At 42.2% G+C, this 19,409-nt stretch overlaps 1 long non-coding RNA gene across 1 annotated transcript; it reads left to right on the plus strand.

The window, feature by feature from the left end:
• Positions 1–13,112: 13,112 nt before the first annotated feature.
• On the plus strand, positions 13,113–14,559 carry LOC117520514. Its single transcript, XR_004563670.1, has 3 exons — positions 13,113–13,230; positions 13,310–13,383; positions 13,967–14,559. It is a non-coding gene; the product is annotated as an uncharacterized LOC117520514 (long non-coding RNA).
• Positions 14,560–19,409: the final 4,850 nt, after the last annotated feature.

Here is a 19,409-nt window from a genome sequence, read left to right on the forward strand (position 1 = left end):
CAAGGGTGCTATATAAAGGGAAAAAGCAGGGGGCCTAAAACATACCCCTGTGGAACCCCAAATTTCATGTCACTAAGGTTAGAGGTTAGTGTACTGTACAAAACACAGTGAGAACGACTGGTCAAGTATGACGTCAGCCATGCAAGGACACTCCCAGTAATCCCAAAATGATTTTCCAGCCTATCAAGTAGAATATGATGATCCACTGTATCAAATGCAGCACTGAGATCTAACAGCAACAGACCATAGTGGTGTCCGCATCCATTGTAAGCAGAAGATCATTCACCACTTTTAGTCCTCTGTGGAATGAAATTTTCTAAAAGCAGACTGCAGTGGCTCAAAGAGATATTCTCAGTAAGATAGTCTACAAGCTGCCGTGACACCACTTTTTCCAGAATTTTAGAGAAAAATGATAGATTTGATATCGGCCGATAGTTTGTCAATACACTAGGGTCAAGATTAGGTTTCTTAAGTAATGGTTTAATCACTGCAGATTTGAAACATTTAGGAACAGATCCAGAAGTTAAAGAAAGATTAATAATTTCCAGCACAGTCAGCCCAAGAGTGGGCCACAGGTCCTTAAACAGTTTTGTTTGTATAGGATCAAATAAACAGGTTGTGCTTTTTGTTGATATTATGAGTTTTGTCAGCATGCCTAGTGAGATACTATCAAATTCTGTAAATCTAGGTAATACCTCAGTAGTGGCGGCCACCTCAGTAGCAGGGTGTAGTGGCTAGGTTAAGGCATGCCGGGATATGTTTAACCTGATGTCTTCTATTTTCTTCCCAAAGTAATCCAGGAAATCTTGTGCTGTAAAAGGAGAGCGAACTACAGGTGGTTGTCCATGCATAAGTGTTGCCACCCGTGTCGAACAAGAACTTTGAGTTATGCTTGTTTTTGTGATCAAATCAGAGTAGTAAGTCCGCTTTGTAGCCAATAATGCATGTTTATAGTCTAAGATAGCATCACGCCACGCAAGGTGAAATACTTCTAATTTTGAACGACGCCATTTCTGTTCTAGGCCTCTTGCTTTATGCTTGAGGTCACGCAGATAATCATTGAACCAAGGTGGGTATGATTTGGGGGAGCGCGGTTTTAACACAGGTGGTGCAATCATGTCGAGTGTAGTTTTGAGTTTAAACTATCCACAAGTCTGTCTACTGACTGGGTATTTGGTCAAATGTGAAGCGAAGACATCAGGCAGGTCTAACTTCGAGTTCAGTCTTAGGTGAAGAGTTGATGCATCGCCGTAATGATATATAAGGTTGTTGTTCCACTAACACGGCAGCGAAACTGTAAACTTAATAAGTGAGTGATCAGACACCACTGATGTAAGAGGCATGATGTCAATATTCGTGACAGCAATACCACGTGCGAGAACCAGATCCAGGGTATTTCCACTAATGTGCGTTGAATCCCGAATACATTGCCAAAATCCTAATCCATCCACAATTTCCATAAATTATTTGCAGAGGGGATCAGAAGGCTTATTTATATGAATGTTAAAGTCACCAATGATCAGAATGTTATCTGCACTAGTTGACAAGTTAGAGATGAATGCACCAAATTCATCTAAGAATTCAGAATATGGGCCAGGAGGCCTATATACAGTGACAAAGTAATACGACTGATTTTTATTCTTCTGACCTTGGCAATGTGTAATATCTTGAGCAGAGCGGAGAATCAGATGCTCAAACGAGTGATATTTGTAACCCCCAACAGCTAATAAGCTAAACCTAGATTTATAAATAAGAGCAACACCTCCGCCTTACTTCGCATCACGAGGGACGTGACTAAATGTATATGCTGGTGGGCAGGCCTCATTTAAGGGGAGGACAGCTGTAGGTTTAAGCCAGGTTTCACATAGCCCAATCATATCTAAGTGATGATCAATAATTAAATCAAATCAAATCAATTTTATTTATATAGCGCCAAATCACAACAAACAGTTACCCCAAGGCGTCTTATATTGTAAGGCAAAAGCCATACAATATTTACAGAAAACCCCAATGGTCAAAACGACCCCCCTGTGTGCAAGCACTTGGTGACAGTGGGAAGGAAAAACTCCCTTTTAATAGGAAGAAACCTCCAACAGAACCAGGCTCAGGGAGGGGCAGTCTTCTGCTGGGACTGGTTGGGGCTGAGGGGAGAGAATCAGGAAAAAGCCATGCTGTGGAAGAGAGTAGAGATCAATCACTAATGATTAAATGCAGAGTGGTGCATACAGACCAAAAAGAGAAAGAAACACTCAGTGCATCATGGGAAACCCCCCAGCAGTCTAAGTAAATAGATCATTGATCAACAATGATTTGAGGACAGTGATCTTATGTTAATGAGACCCAGTCTAAGGACCTCAGTGGGGTTGACAGTTGAACTGTTTGCGTTTAGGGGTGGTTCCAGAGTAGCATATATAAGATGCCTAGAAGTAGGTTTAGGTTTAAAGACATTCCACGTGCATTGTAGTTAGCAGACAGAAAATCTTTACTATTGCTGGAACAACCACTGGGCCATCCTCAATTTCAACATCATCCAATATAGTAATGGGTATTAAGTTTGCAAAGCATATCCCTCTATGATTTTTATGGCCACGACTATGGAAGCAGGCCACAGTCTCAACTTGTTGAATTCCCTCCCTGGCAAATAAACATCACTATCACCATAGTGGATTTTCTGCACTAAATTCTCCACTAAGCTAATGTATTCCACACCCACATTTGTCATAAGCCTTTCAGGGTCTCTAATCACCTGCTCCGTGGCCTGCTGTACATTCCTAATGTTACCCTCCCTGTAGATCTCTATCTATGTTCGCAGACAAGATGGCGGCGCCTTCCCCAGTAGGGTGGAGGCCGTCCGGCATCAGGAAGCCACGGCGGCCCCAGAACGAAGGCCAGTTATCAATAAAGCTAAAACCTTGCTGTGTAAAAAACTGTGCCAGCCACCTATTTAACAATATCAGCCTGCTAAACGCCTCATCAGTACTCTGGGAGGGGAGGGGACCAGAGACTATTAATTGATGCCAACACATCTTTCTGGCAAGGTCACAAGTCCTCTCTGTATCCATTTTTGTGACCTCTGAGTGCTTCATCCTGATATCATTGGTGCCAACGTGAATAACTATGTGACTATATCTCATGTCATGTTCCTTCGTCTGTCTTCCCTTCTGCAGCGTCAGCACCCTAAGATGAGATGCAATGTCGGGAGCTCTGGCCCCAGGAATACATTTAACGTCAGCCGGCGTCTGTAACCTGACTTTGCAGGTGATAGAATCCCCTATTACTAAAGTCCGGTGTTTTGGCCTGGAGACAGGAGTGGAAGTCACTTGTGGGCTCAGAGAATTCACATCTGGCATATCCAAGGGGGAGAACCGATCACAGTTTGCACTGGCGAGTGTGATCGGGGTGCCACAACCGGGCACCAAGCCCTACGGGGCTTCCTCTGCCTAGCCACAGTCCGAAAGCCATCCTCCTCAGCCGTCGTTTCTAAGCTGATGCTAATGGGCTCGCTAACTGGCCCAACACTAACCTCATCTGGAGTGCCTGTAACATCTAACTCCACTGAGCTAAGAAGCTGCTCTAACTTAGGGCCCTGTCCCACTGGCGTTTAGGAGGATTTGCAGATGGAATGCGCACAAAAGTGGCCCACATCCGCCAAACAACCGCAATAACCGTGTAACATTCCTGTATGAGTTGGCCGCCATCCGAACACGTCCGTGATCATCCGCAGAGGCACGCATGTCCACAGCCAGGATTTTTGAGCGGCTCAAAAATCCTTGCTTGCAGATGAGATCCGCATCACTGCCTGAACACATACTGAAGACATACACAGGACATACACAACCAATGCGCTGCATATCCCCTGTCATCCGCTGATATCCGCAACCGATGGGTTGGCGCGGCTTGGCGGCGGACCGGGACAGTGTGCAAAAGAGATATGACGCGTGCCCAGCATGGCCACATCACGGTCGCAAATGGTATGTCATGCATGCAGACAGAGTGGGCACGGATGAAGCGAGTGCATCACGGCCGCTGTGCCCCTCATGGGGGCGCCTCCGCGGTTCCCTGTTATATCCGCTTTTCTTCCTCAGGTATCGCTGATCCACCCCGGGACATTTGTTCATTTCCGCCCACCTTTGTTGCGGACGCTCAGCTTTTGTCTCCTCATTTCATGCGCAAATCCTCCTAAACGCCAGTGGGACAGGGCCCTTACAGACACAGCTCTCTAAGAGAGCCACCCTATCTTTCAACATCATGCAGGATTTACGGAGGGTGTAAAGTAGAATTAGTAGTGTACTTTGTGCACTAAGAAATTCAAGAATGTAGCCAAGCAAACACGAGCTAACCAATAATGGATAAGCTAACCACTCCTAAGGCTCACACAGACGCAAATACATTTATTAGAATTCACAGCAGTTACACTGAAAAACTAACAGAAGTATTAAACAGGTAAAAAAAAAAAAGCAGCAGCTATAAAATACACTAAACAGTTAATTAACTAACAGGAGCTAATGCAAGCTAACCGCTAGCGAATGCTAACTGCTAGCGATTCACAACAGCACTGTTGTTAAATAACGTTCAGAGTAGATACAATTAATAACCAGAAGAGTGCTAAACAGAAATAAAAGAAGTGTATACAACCGTGTGAAGTTCAGAGTGGCGTCACAGCAACAAACAATCCGTCAGAAGCAAGTTGCCAGATCTGTGAAAATGTAGCAGACACAGATTATCTGGAATTTTGTTTTGGCAAGTTTTCAAGGTCTCTACTGCCATCTACTGGCCAGTAGTGTTCATTCGCCCTGTTGACGTATCCCATAATCCCTTGCATGCCAGAGAGTTGCTGCAGTCAAACAATATAGAGAATCAACACGACGACAGTTGTAAATTAGTATTATACTACAAAAATGTATTTTTTATGCTTTTCGTCACGTTAATAAGAGACTACATGCATAATACCCTGAAACTTGCTAAAACAATTATAAAAAATAATCTGTCTGTTGCGTTTAATCTGTGTGGAATTTAATAAATGCAAACCGAATTTCAAACATATTATATATATTAGTCTCGAACAAAGAGGACAAACAGTGTTGTAAAGAACAATAATCAAGACGTTAAAGAGCAAACTTCACTTTTCCCAGAATTACATGATCCGGAAGCGATGTAGCACACCAAGCTCCATTGAAAATAATGGAGAGACAGCTGTGATTCTCACATTTATACATAAATAAACAGAATAACAACATCTATAAAACCAGAGCATATATTCACAAGAGTTTAGGCACAATAGAAAAATAGTTTATGTTGCGATGTAATGGTGTTGTCGGTGTGCAGCGGTTAAAGTAGTGTGCAGTGTGATCAGAGTGTCTCAATGCAGTTTCAGTGTTACTGAGATCTCACAGCGTGGCGAGGTTTTGCGGGATTTGAAACGTCAATAGGGCGTATATCCAACATTATGTGCCAGACAATACTGAGTGCAAGTTTTACAATATTAATAAAACGTGCACACAACATCATAACATGTGTGCACAACATCATAAAACCATGCACAGAATATAATAACATGAGCACACATTCTCTCCACATGCAAACATTTTGTGATGACACTTCCAGGGCTCCATAAAAATGCCTGTTTTTACAAATAAAAATGGAATATTTTACAAAAGCACATTTATCTGTAAACACCAACACATGACACACGTCACATTAACGTGTTGATTTACATAATGAATGACTGAACAAATCAGTGTTTAGCAGAGGCACATTTTACCCAGAATCCTTTGCGATCTGTCTGTGTTTGTTACAAAACCTCAGAATTAGTGCATTATTCAACATTAAAAGATATATGTTATATTTTAACTTTGTACAAATGACAGAATTGGAGTTAATGGAGTTATTCTATCGGTATTAATGTTATTTATAAATCAAAACCATAAGTCAGCACTGCTTTATTTTCCAAGACCTCCGCCTGACCGGAGCATTGTGATAGGGTAGAGGACTGGGTTTGTGGCTGTGCTGAGCTTGTGTCTGTGCTGGAAGCCATGTAGTAAAGAGCTTCCAGCAGGGGACAAGATGTTCAAAGACAGAAGTGTGGGCTCATTGTTTGGGTCTGTTGTCGCTTTTGATGCTACCAGAAGTGATCGTGGTGTTAAAACTCAAATTCAGTTTATTAGTAGTTGCAAATGTACCAGCGACAATACTGGAATTTATCAGTTATTTGTAATTTCCCATACATTTTTGGGTGGTTTATTGTTTTATCTTTGTCAAAGATAACTTTTCAGTTATCTGATTATCTGTTATCAAAGTAAATTTTTTGGTTATCTGTGCCCACCACTGCATCTGCCAGAGTTCTGGTAAATGGCAGAAAACCTAAAGCTGCCAATGTTCAATCAGAAGGGAAGCAGGTCTGTTTATGTGTAGGAAGTAAGGAACCATTAGAGAAATCCTTAATTACATTTGGAGGAAGCAACAAAAATAAATATAGCTCTCTTGGTAATTACATTTTAGGTTGCAATAGGAGAGATTTTTCATTTTATATTGACATATACATATTATGTAGCACGGTAATATCTAGAAATATCCACAGTAATATCCAAAAGAAAAGCACATATATTGATAATTGTCACTTTTTTAATCATTTGTCACATTTATTTGAAGAAGAAAGAGGACATTCTGTCAGAGAATGGCCACATTCTCTGGTCTTTCTCTGATATGGCCTCACCCAACCTTTTTTTTTCTTTGATATTCAAATGAAATTATGTGGGCCTGTTCCATCTTACATATCCTCATCCAACTTATTTTCCTTTAGGCTCAATTGGAACACATTAGCTGTCATTATGCAAATTGTGGGGGCTGTGTGTAATTCCACAGGAGGAAAAAAAGAAAAATAAGAAAAACAGTTGTTGGAACAGGCTTCAGATGAATATATAGATATTGTGGTGATGTTGGCCTTGGGTCAAGAAAGACCTGATGAAATTTTGTGTCTGATCAGGATCAAGAGGCAAACCCTGCATTTGATCAGTGGCATTGAATTCATATTGCTTTGATCTTCTTCATCATGCCATTGATCTTTCATCCTTGTTTCTGTAATCAGGTCAGACAGACAGACAGACAGACAGACAGGACCACAAACATCAATGAAAACATTACCTCCTTATTGAGGATCCAAGGTCTGCAATCACAATCATAGATCAGAGTCAATGTTAAGCAGACAGAATGCAAAGTCTGGACCAAAGATGAGTGATCAGAATCATGGAAAGTACAAATGATGCAATTTCTAAGGTTCCAGAAAAAAGTTACAGCTCATGTTAATCAAGTATGTAGACTTAATCCATCTACACCCAACAATGTTTGAATTCATCCACATTCTATACACACTAAAATGTGTTTAAAAAGGAATAACTAAAGAGTCAAAAGTAAATACCAATGCTGGAATTCTAGTGCGAAAGGACCATAATGGGAACAATTTTGGATTACTGAGATTATTGGCAGCTGGCAACATGTTTGAATTGAAGTATAGTTGAATAATTCCACAATGGACAAGGGTCAACATATTCATAAGACAATTGTCAGTCCCTACTGTGATCACAAGATTAATAACATACTGAAAGTGCTGCACAAATAATGTTAAACACAAGGAGAAACAAGAAGAAAATACACTTTTCTCACCAAATCACTTATGTTCTCAGAAATTATAGCTGTCTTTGAGCAACTCTTTCTAATCCAAATAGGAGCCGATGCTCATTAAACACTTTCTGGTTAGTATCAATATTTCCACTGGAACCTGAGAAAATTTGAATTCCATTTATACCTGACTTAATATACCCCAAAAAATCTGAAGTATTAATAATCCATAAATTCTGAAAGAATATTTCTCAGCCTTTTTTTCAGACAACAGTGAACATTTTGCAGACATGAAAACAAGACTCACAAAACAAGATAGAGTTACTGATCTCAATATAATGACTGTCTTGAATTGAAAAAAAAAGTAATGAAGCAATTGAGACATTTTAATTTTGCATGACTGACCTCATTAACAAAGCACCAAATTTAAAATGAATCTTTAGCAGAGTGCAAATGCCTCCTTAAGCAGTTTGAACATGAAAAAAAAAATGGATGATGCCTCCTTAAGCAGTTTGAACATGAAAAAAAAAATGGATGACCTCATAAAATTATCCAACGGTTTCAAATCCAACATCGGATAAATAGGGGGAGGGATTTGTTTTCAAATCCCTCCCCCTCTAGCTGCCACCTTATCGTGGTGGGGGAGTTTGCGTACCCAGATGATCCTAGGAGCTATGTCAGGGGTGGCCAAGTTCGGTCCTCGAGAGCCACATCCTGACACTCTTAGTTGTCTCCCTGCTCCAACACACCTGAATCCAATGAATCCATTGAAAGACTCCTTAGCAGACTTTTAATGAGCCTTTCATTTCACCTCCATTGTCAATGCGGCCGCTCTTAGCTGTGGTCGCAAGGTCTCTGGTGCCTGTTGCGGTGGCAATCCCTGAACCCGGTGGATGCCGGATGTAAGGGATGCCATCAAGCTGAAGAAGGAGTCCTACTTATCTTTGTTGGTAGGTGGGTCCCCGGAGGCAGCTGACGGGTACCGGCAGGCCAAGCATGCCGCAGCCCGTGCGGTCGCAGAGGCAAAAACTTGGGTCTGGGAGGAGTTCGGGGAGGCCATGGAGGAGGACTATCAGTCAGCCTCGAAGAGATTCTGGCAAACCATCCGACACCTCGGGAGGCGGAAGCAGCTCTCCACCAGCACAGTTTACGCTGCGGGTGGGGAGCTGTTGACCCTGACTGGGGATGTTGTCGGGCGGTGGAAGGAATACTTTGAGTATCTCCTCAATCCCATCGTCACGTCTTCCGAAGAGGAAGCAGAGACTGGGGACCCAGAGGCGGACTCATCCATTAACCAGGCCGAAGTCACCGAGGTGGTTAGAAAGCTCCTTGGTGGCAAGGCTCCTGGGGTGGATGAAATCCGTCCTGAGTACCTTAAGTCTCTGGATGTTGTGGGACTGTCTTGGCTGACACGCCTCTGCAACATCGCGTGGCGATCGGGGACAGTGCCTCTGGATTGGCAGACTGGGGTGGTGGTCCCTCTGTTTAAGAAGGGGGACCGGAGGGTGTGTTCCAACTATAGGGGGATCACACTCCTCAGCCCCCCGGTAAGGTCTATTCCAGAGTACTGGAGAGGAGAATTCGACCAATGGTCGAACCTCGGATTCAGGAGGAGCAGTGTGGTTTTTGTCCTGGTCGCGGCACACTGGACCAGCTCTACACGCTCCATCGGGTGCTCGAGGGTTCATGGGAGTTCGCCCAACCAGTCCACATGTGTTTTGTGGATCTGGAGAAGGCGTTCAACCGTGTCCCTCGGGGGCTCTGTGGGGGTGCTCCAGGAGTACGGGGTCCGGGGTCCTTTGCTAATGGCTATCCGGTCCCTGTACGACCACAGCAGGAGCTTGGTTCGCATTGCCGGTAGTAAGTCAAACCTGTTTCCAGTGGACGTTGGCCTCCGCCAGGGCTGCCCTTTGTCACCGGTTCTGTTCATTATTTTTATGGACAGAATTTCTAGGCACAGCCAGGGGGTAGAGGGGGTCTGGTTTGGGAACCACAGAATCTCATCTCTGCTGTTTGCAGACGATGTGGTTCTGTTGGTTTCGTCAAATCAAGACCTTCAGCGTGCACTGGGGCGGTTTGCAGCCGAGTGTGAAGCGCCCGGGATGAAAATCAGCACCTCCAAATCCGAGGCCATGGTTCTTGACAAGAAAAAGGTGCTTTGCCCTCTTCAGGTCGGTGGAGTGTCCTTGCCTCAAGTGGAGGAGTTTAAGTATTTCGGGGTCTTGTTCACGAGTGAGGGACAGATGGAGCATGAGATCGACAGACGGATCGGTGCAGCATCTGCAGTGATGCGGTCGCTGTATCGGACTGTCATGGTGAAGAGAGAGTTGAATAGGGGGCGACGCTCTCGATTTACCGATCGATCTACGTTCCGATCCTCACCTATGAGATTTGGCTCATGACCGAAAGAACAAGATCGCGAGTACAAGCGGCCGAGATGAGTTTCCTTCGCAGGGTGGCTGGGCACTCCCTGAGAGATAGGGTGAGGAGCTCGGTCACTCGGGAGGAGCTCGGAGTCGAGCCGCTGCTCCTCCACGTCAAAAGGAGTCAGTTGAGGTGGCTCGGGCATCTTTTCCGGATGACCCCTGGATGCCTCACTGGAGAGGTGTTCCGGGCACGTCCCATTGGGAGGAGGCCCCGGGGAAGACCCAGGACATGCTGGAGGGACTACATCTCTCGGCTGGCTTGGGAACGCCTTGGGGTTCCCCCGGAGGAGCTGGGGGAGGTGTGTGTGGATCAGGAGGTCTGAGCGGCTTTGCGACCCGATTCCGGATAAAGCGGAAGAAAATGAATGGATGGATGGATGGATGGATGGATGGTTTCAAATGCCAAAGATATTGAATGGGAAAAGATTGTAATGGCTTGAAGGAAAGGGGGCGGGGATTCAACCTTAATCTCTTTGTTTTAAACTGCAGTTCAGGAAAATGCAAACACAGCATTGGCTGTGCCTTTTTTTGTCATGTTCCTCCGAGAGGAATTTCTGAGTTTAGTCTCGTGGCACAGGGGACTACATGAATTTTGGGTTTATTACACAGAATATCAGCTACAGGTATGGTGCAGACAGTGTGACTCCCGGGCAGCGTTGTGCTCAGCTGTGGATAAAATATGGAACACAGTGACAAGACCCATTCCCTTTTGTGTCACCATAATGAGGCTCTGCAAAGTTATGCAGAGCATTTCATTAATAACACTGTGGGAGTTTCCATGTTATATGGGCCTCGTTCTCCATATATAAAACTTTCCTTTGGTGACAGTGAAAAGTTAGTTTTCCATTTCAGGTCGACAAATTATACCCTGTATGAAAATGTCATCTGTCAACTGCAGATGAATGCATGAAAATATTGCTGTTACTGTTTTTCTGTGAGAACTGAGGAGGGTTGAGGCATGCCAGCCACAATATAATGGAGAATTAAGAGAGTCAGTGGTTAGTGCCAATATATACGTATAATGAAATGTTTAATATTGATTCAAAGTGTGCTTGGACCACTGGTTTCTTGTAAAAGGGACAATAATGTGCACCTCTTACTCAGACTGTATTATGTGACCAATTAAACATTTACATTTGATGGCAATACATAATAGATTAGTTGAGATTTTTACAACCTAGTACTTCTGAAACATTATTAGCAATCAAGTCATAAGTGTTTGAGTCATCTTTGAAAACTGTGTTCTATCCCTTTTTCCACAAATTGAAAAAAAACCCACACAAACAAACAAAAATAACAAATAAAAGAAACATGAGTATCAACAGAGCAGCAGGAATAGAACTTTGTTGTAACTGCAGTTATTTTGGGTCTTCCCCGGGGCCTCCTTTCAAGTTGAATGAGCCTGGAAGACCTATATTGGGTGACGACTAGGGGGCATCCTCACCAGATGTCTGAATCACCTCATCTGGCTCTACAGCAGCGGGTCATATGGCAGAGAAAATTTAACCAGTATTGTAATGATTATTACAACAATAGGCAAAATTGGACAGAAAATTAATCATTATTGTAATAGTTAATTGAATAGCTGGCAACATTCATTAATTTTTTATGCACACAGCAATCATAGGGCAAGAGTATCCTGGAGAAGCCAGTCGATCACAGGGCCATATACTGACAGACAATTCATTCACACCCCAGAAAATGTATAGGAATTTGTTTTTTTACAAATTTGATATCGCACACCCCCGTATTTTGTGAGAATCATTGAAAAAAAAACAATGCCTGTGAAATTTTAAGCCAATCCAGTAAGTGGAAGTGGTCTCTCAGAGGCATTAAAGATCAGTATAATTCAGTAGGATTTGGCACATATGAAGTCTTTGTCAAAGGTCAGTTTTCATCAGGTCTGTAAAATATCAATATCAATTACAAACTGATGCAAAATCATCTGTCAAAAGTTCAATGGTCTGTCAAATAAAACTTGTGGCATGCTTGAGACTGGATCATGCTTGATCCAGTCTCAAGCATAAGAGATTTGGGACAGTTCGGTGGGGGATCAGCCGGATCACACACACATGCACAGGGTGAGAGCTCATGCTGACTCTCCATGGAATCCATCCTCCCAGCTGAAGTGCACCATGTATCCTACCCATCTGAAGAGATCCGTGCTTGATATTGCAACCACAGTCTTTTTCATGAAGAAAGCATAGACATTCAGAGGTCACACACAACAAAGCAGTATGCAGGTATGGACATGAAAATCATATTTTATTTGATATCATAATCACTGAACACTACTAAATTGCTCAATGCTTCAGAATGTTAGTGTGAACTACAAATTATTATAATAATATTCTTAGTATATAATCACTTACCTTTATTCTAATAATCTAAAACATTTGCTAACTGTTCTTTCAGAGTTCTACAAAAGGTGCAGCTGATTTCAATGAAATCCTGACTACAAGTGACGAACAGCGACAACTGCTGTACCAGGTGGTTGAACACCACTGAAAACTACTCCCAACAGATGCTACAAAGCAACAACTCCTGTGAATTCAGTCTGTTACTGTGTGATTACTCATGCATGTCTGAACTAGACACAATCCCAAACACCTCAGTTAACTGTTCTCATATTATGACTGCACGCTTAGAGTAACTTTAAATTGTTTGATTCTTTCAGCATTGAAACAGTTTTCCTATATTTTAGACATTAATGCACTACAAAAATGGTTCTTTCATGTTACTTTTTCAATAATAGTCTGATTTGTTACATTATTAATGTTGTCACCTATACTGGTTCAGTAACTAATAGGCCATTTGTAACCCAGTGTTAAAAATGAGATAAATAAAATGAAATTTTATTTATTTACCGGAGCATAAATAGTGATAAAATAACAGAGAGATATAAGTTCATAAGTATGTTGACATAAACATACTAAAGAAAAAAAAAAAGAAGAGTAAGAAGTTGTAAGCTTAAGTTAAAATGTTGTTTTGATTGACACACTGAGCAACCAATAGCAGTAAGCCTGGTGTGATATTAACCAATAAGGTCAACGGTTGAACCGCGGGGCATTGCACAACGCTGCGCCTTGCTCAGTCTTTCATCAGACGCTGACCAGAGAACCCCCTGCTCGTGTGTTACAAGAGCTTACGCATGGAAATTGGTTTCCTCTATGGATACAATTGTTGCTGGGTAAGCGCAAACAATTGCTATAACTGCCTGAAGTATCATACGTTGCATATTTGTGACAAAGCCTTTGTTAAATCTTAAGATACTGAAGTGCCGAGTGCCCGTGGAAGCCTCAGGAAACCCCGTAGCCTTGTTAGCACATTGTGCCCTGTATCGGTGAGTCCCATACAAAATGAATTGTGCTAACGTAGCATGCTAATTTTCGCTAGCTTTTTCCATTTATTAGGCCAAAATGATTAGCTGTGTGTCGATTAATTAAATCAGCACCGCAATTAAAAGGTACAATGTAAAGTCTTGTGTTTTGTTGTGAACGGTTGTATATTTCTGTAATTTTGAAGCGACAAGTCTATCAGCTAAGCTGTTAACGTAGTTCTTAAGCCCTGGGAATAGTAATTGGAGAACTACAATTGCAATTCACTGCCTCTTTTCTAATCTTTTGGTACAAATGATTAGATCAAGACGCCAACAAGTATTCCAAATGTACTTTAAAGGTGTGTTGTTATTTTTTTTTTATGTGTACTATGCACTCCAAACAATGGAGTTAGTACAATTACTGTATTATCACATTCCAACTATGTTATTTGGTATATTGATGTGGTAATGATGTAATCGTGAACCTTAGGAATTCATAATGTTGTACAACATATTTTATTTTGAAAATTGAATGTGTACAGTAGTTGTGGGTATTGTAGTTCTATAGTACATATTTTAAGCTACTTTATTCTGACCTTATCCATAGGTCAGGTTTTATGTTGGGATCAAAGTCCGAATCGCAGACGTGCAGAGGACGAACAGATGAAGATTCCTAGTACTGGATGGCGAGCCCCAGCCCAAGAGTCAAATGAACTGGTAGATTGTAGCCCGACAGGTTATAAAATACACTGAACACTGAGCGAACCTAAAGAAGCAAGAAAAGAGTAAAGGACTATACCGGAGTATATTTTATTTCATGTGGATATATTTTATTTTATTTTTTTTTATTCTTTTTTTTCAAAGAGCGCTCTCAATTAATTTTGTACTGCCATTTTAGTTCAATTGAGTTCATGGACATTAAATTTTGTATACATAGTTTTCCAGTTAAACAAAGTGTTGTTATGTCTTATGTTGATACACCCCTAGGCTCTTTCAAATCTATAATCTTCGGATCAGGCCATTTCCTCTTTCTCTGCTGATACATACATTGGAGATAAATATACTTCCATTTCCAAATACTGACACAAAGGTCAAACTATATGGATTTCATTCATATGTTTTTACGTCAGACATGCTTGAACCCTCGTGCGCATGCGTGAGTTTTTCCACGCCTGTCGGTGACGTCATTCGCCTGTGAGCACTCCTTGTGGGAGGAGTCGTCCAGCCCCTCGTCGGAATTCCTTTGTCTGAGAAGTTGCTGAGAAACTGGCGCGTTGTTTGATCAAAATTTTTTCTAAACCTGTGAGACACATCGAAGTGGACACGGTTCGAAAAATTAAGCTGGTTTTCAGTGAAAATTTTAACGGCTGATGAGAGATTTTGAGGTGATTCTGTCGCTTTAAGGACTTCCCACGGTGCGAGACGTCGCTCAGCGCTCTCAGCTGTCGTCGTCAGCCTGTTCAAGCTGAAAACCTCCACGTTTCAGGCTCTACTGATCCAGGACGTCGTGAGAGAACAGAAGTTTCAGAAGAAGTCGGTTTCAGCATTTTATCTGGATATTCCACTGTTAAAGGAGATTTTTTTAATGAAAGACGTGCGGACGGGTCCGCGCGTCGGGACGCAGCCGACGCGGTGCGGCGGCACAGGAAAAAACACCTCCGTGTTGATAACCATTTGTAAAATCCAGGCGGCTTTTGATGGCTTTCAGTGGAGTGAGTATATGAGAAATTGTTTAACAGCAGGACATGTTCCAACTTGTCCTTAAGGCTTTCAACAGAGGTGTTTTTCCTGTGGCGGAGCGTCGCGTCCGACGCGCGGACCCGTCCGCACGTCTTTCATTAAAAAAATCTCCTTTAACAGTGGAATATCCGGATAAAATGCTGAAAACCGACTTCTTCTGAAACTTCTCTGTTCTCTCACGACGTCCTGGATCAATAGAGCCTGAAACGTGGAGGTTTTCAGCTTGAACAGGCTGACGACGACAGCTGAGAGCGCTGAGCGACGTCTCGCACAGTGGGAAGTCCTTAAAGCGACAGAATCACCTCAAAATCTCTCATCAGCCGTTAAAATTTTCACTGAAAACCAGCTTAATTTTTCGAACCGTGTCCACTTCGATGTGTCTCACAGGTTTAGAAAAAATTTTGATCAAACAACGCGCCAGTCTCTCAGCAACTTCTCAGACAAAGGAATTCCGACGAGGGGCTGGACGACTCCTCCCACAAGGAGTGCTTACAGGCGAATAACGTCACAGACAGGCGTGGAAAAACTCACGCATGCGCACGAGGGTTCAAGCATGTCTGACGTAAAAACATATGAATGAAATCCATATAGTTTTTGAAAAAAATAAAAAGGACCGTTACTTTATTGACAGCCCTCATATAGTCGCTATAATACTTGTGTAATAGTATTAACGGAAATGTATCTATTTGTAGAAAGTGATATAATTAAATCAATAAATGTTCATCATATTTTGGTTCTGATGCATTTTGTTCTTGATTATATTGACCAAAGGTTAAATTCAGTCAAATTGGAAAGGATAGAAATCTTTATGTAGTGTAATGACACTGGCATTATTCTGGACGAGACTCGCTGAAATTTCTAATTTTGCAAAAAACAGTGGGGCCTTGGGAGACCACTTAGATATGATGGATTTTCATGAAATTTTAACATGTTTTCTTCTCAATTTCTCCTAAAATGAAGGGTGTGTGACTTGAAATTCCAAAGAAAAAAATTTGGCCACCCATGGCAGGGGTGGGATATCAGTCGGGCTGGCTTTATGGTTGGCATGAAGCTGGACTCTCTGGTGATGGTGGCAGAGAAGATAACACTGGACAAACTGCTGGACATTATGTACAATGCCAGTCACCCTCTGCACACCGTCATCAGCAACCAGAGGGGCCTCTTTAGCCACAGACTGCTCCTTCCCAAGTATAGGAAAAACAGACTGAAAAACTCCCTTTTCCCTCAGGCCATCAGACTGTACAACTCCTACTCAGGCAGAGGAGGAGTAAGAGGAAGATGGGGACAGGAAGGAGAGGAAAGTAGTAGCTAGTAAGCTAGTAGCAAGTAGTATTTCTGGTATTTATGTTTGTATTTACATTTTACAAATAGTTTTTTTACTTCTACTTTATATACTCTGCATGCCTCTTACCCTGTGTGCTGCTATGCAATGCTGGTGGAACTTCAATTTCCCAAAGGGAGTCTTCCCAAGAGATTAGTAAAAGTATCAAATCTAATATAATGTGTGGAGGAAAGTAGGCATCATCACTACAGTAAAGCATGGTGGTGGCAGCATCATGCTGTGGGGATGTTTTTCAGTAGCAGGAATTGGGAGACTAGTCAGGATGGGGCGAGGGGGGGGGGGGGGCATGAATGTAGGAATATACAGCAACATCCTGGATGAAAAACTGCTACAGAACGTTCTTAACATCAGACTGGGGTGATGGTTTGCCTTGCAGCAGGACATTGGGCCTCATGTATCAATGTTGCGTACGGCGATATTTGAGTGTATATCAAATCAAATCAATTTTATTTATATAGCGCCAAATCACAACAGCTGCCTCAAGGCGCCTTATATTGCAAGGCAAAAGCCATACAATAATTACGGAAAAACCCCAACGGTCAAAACGACCCCCTATGAGCAAGCACTTGGCGACAGTGGGAAGGAAAAACTCCCTTTTAACAGGAAGAAACCTCCAGCAGAACCAGGCTCAGGGAGGGGCAGTCTTCTGCTGGGACTGGTTGGGGCTGAGGGGAGAGAATCAGGAAAAAGACATGCTGTGGAAGACAGCAGAGATCAATCACTAATGATTAGATGCAGAGTGGTGCGTACAGAGCAAAAAGAGAAAGAAACACTCAGTGCATCATGGGAACCCCTCAGCAGTCTATAGCAGCATAACTAAGGGATGGTTCAGGGTCACCTGATCCAGCCCTAACTATAAGCTTTAGGAAAAAGGAAAGTTTTAAGCCTAATCTTAAAAGTAGAGAGGGTGTCTGTCTCCCTGACCCGAATTGGGAGCTGGTTCCACAGGAGAGGAGCCTGAAAGCTGAAGGCTCTGCCTCCCATTCTACTTTTAAAAACCCTAGGAACTACAAGTAAGCCTGCAGTCTGAGAGCAAAGCGCTCTATTGGGGTGATATGGTACTAAGAGGTCCCTAAGATAAGGTGGGACCTGATTATTCAAAACCTTATAAGTAAGAAGAAGAATTTTAAATTCTATTCTAGAATTAACAGGAAGTCAATGAAGAGAGGCCAATATGGGTGAGATATGCTCTCTCCTCGTCCCCGTCAGTACTCTAGCTGCAGCATTTTGAATTAACTGAAGACTTTTCAAGGAACTTCTAGGACAACCTGATAATAATGAATTACAATAGTCCAGCCTAGAGGAAATAAATGCATGAATTATTTAGTATATGGGGTGTACGCCAAAATGGCTGCGCTACTTGGCATTTATCAATGTGGTCGTTGGCATACGCTGCGCTGAAAATATACACCAGGTTGAGAGGTGGCGTAAATTATACACCAAAATTAACCAGCACTGGAATCCACATAAAAATGAAAATGATCAACATGATAAACAGTGCCATTATACAAATCAATGCATATGTTAGATAAATAACACTTTCTTGATTATACTACATAATAATTAATACAAATCCCGCTTTTGCGGATTGTTGGTCTCGATCACGATCCGTGGCCACAGCGCTGACTGCAAAGAAAGCGCTGCTCGCCTTTTTCTCCAGACTTCGAGCCTGGAGCCAGAGCAGCGCTGAGCTTAACTTTATGTGGTGTGATCGTTTTAGACAATGAAATTGATAATTACAACTGTAGTGTTCTCATTCCCTTCGCCCGTGCTGCAATCAGGTTTTGTCTTCTCCATTCGTTTGTTACAATAAAATAAAGAAATACATTTTAAAAATAAAGAAATCTGAAAAATTAGGCGTGTCTTATTAATTGAGCGAGCAAATATCCACATGTCAAGAATTACTGACGTGAAAAGAGAATACAGTGGTCCCTCGCTATAACGCGGGTCACCTTTCGCGGCCTCGCTGTTTCGCAGATTTTTTTTAGTCCAATTTTGCATGCTTTTTTTACAGTGTTCTGTGTTCTGCTTGTCTGTTTATAAGAATCTTCTCGCCCAGAAGAAAAAAGAGTGCCAACAACTACTCTTAACTGTGTTTGTCACTCGGAAAAAGACACCTGTAGCGAGGTGAGTGGAAAAAGGCGAGGCGTCAGGACGCAGAGGCGCGATCTGTGAAATACTGGTCAGTCACTATTAATAATTTCTTGTGTGTCCAACCTTGTACGTTGATCGTTAAAATTAAATTAGTTAGTTCTAAAAGCCATCATAATTATTTATAGGAAAACGTTCTATTTTTATTTCTCAAACAAATGTTTGGGCCTGAAAACAGTTTGGTCTTATTTTCTACTAAGGTTTGAACTTTGAGAGTGTTTACACATGAGGGAAAAGTGAGAAAATGTTAATGCCTGATTGAGAAAAGTGTATAAAGTGGTTTTACAGGGTTTTTACAGCTTTAAAACGTCTATAATAATTGTAAAAATAACGCTGACTAACTCCCACGATAAACGAGGGACCACTGTAACACTTTTTTGATTATACTACAAAACAATTGATACAACAGCCACTTTTGATGCTCTATTGGCACGCGTCGTGATTGGTGGAGTTCTTTTTCTTTGCCGTCTTCCTGGCTTCCATGTTGTAAAATGAGGGTGTGTCTGAAGCAGAGTCTGAATATTTATGGGCGTGTTTATTATAATTATGATTGTTTTCACCCGCCGCATTTATCAAGGTCACGTCAGGCGTACGCCGGAAATGGGCAGGTGCGCACTGCTTGATACATGTCACGGCAACTTTGGTGTACTTCAAATTTACACCGTAAATTTACACCACAAGTGCGCAACTTTGATACATGAGGCCCATTGACTCTAAACACACAGCCAAAATACCATAGGAGTGGCTTCAGGACAACCCTATGAAAATCCTTGAGTGGCCCAGCAAGAGCCCTATCCTCAATCTGACTCTCCAGAGA

The sequence above is a fragment of the Thalassophryne amazonica genome, chromosome 1 (genome assembly GCF_902500255.1).
Source record: "Thalassophryne amazonica chromosome 1, fThaAma1.1, whole genome shotgun sequence".
Taxonomy (NCBI): Eukaryota; Metazoa; Chordata; class Actinopteri; order Batrachoidiformes; family Batrachoididae; genus Thalassophryne; species Thalassophryne amazonica.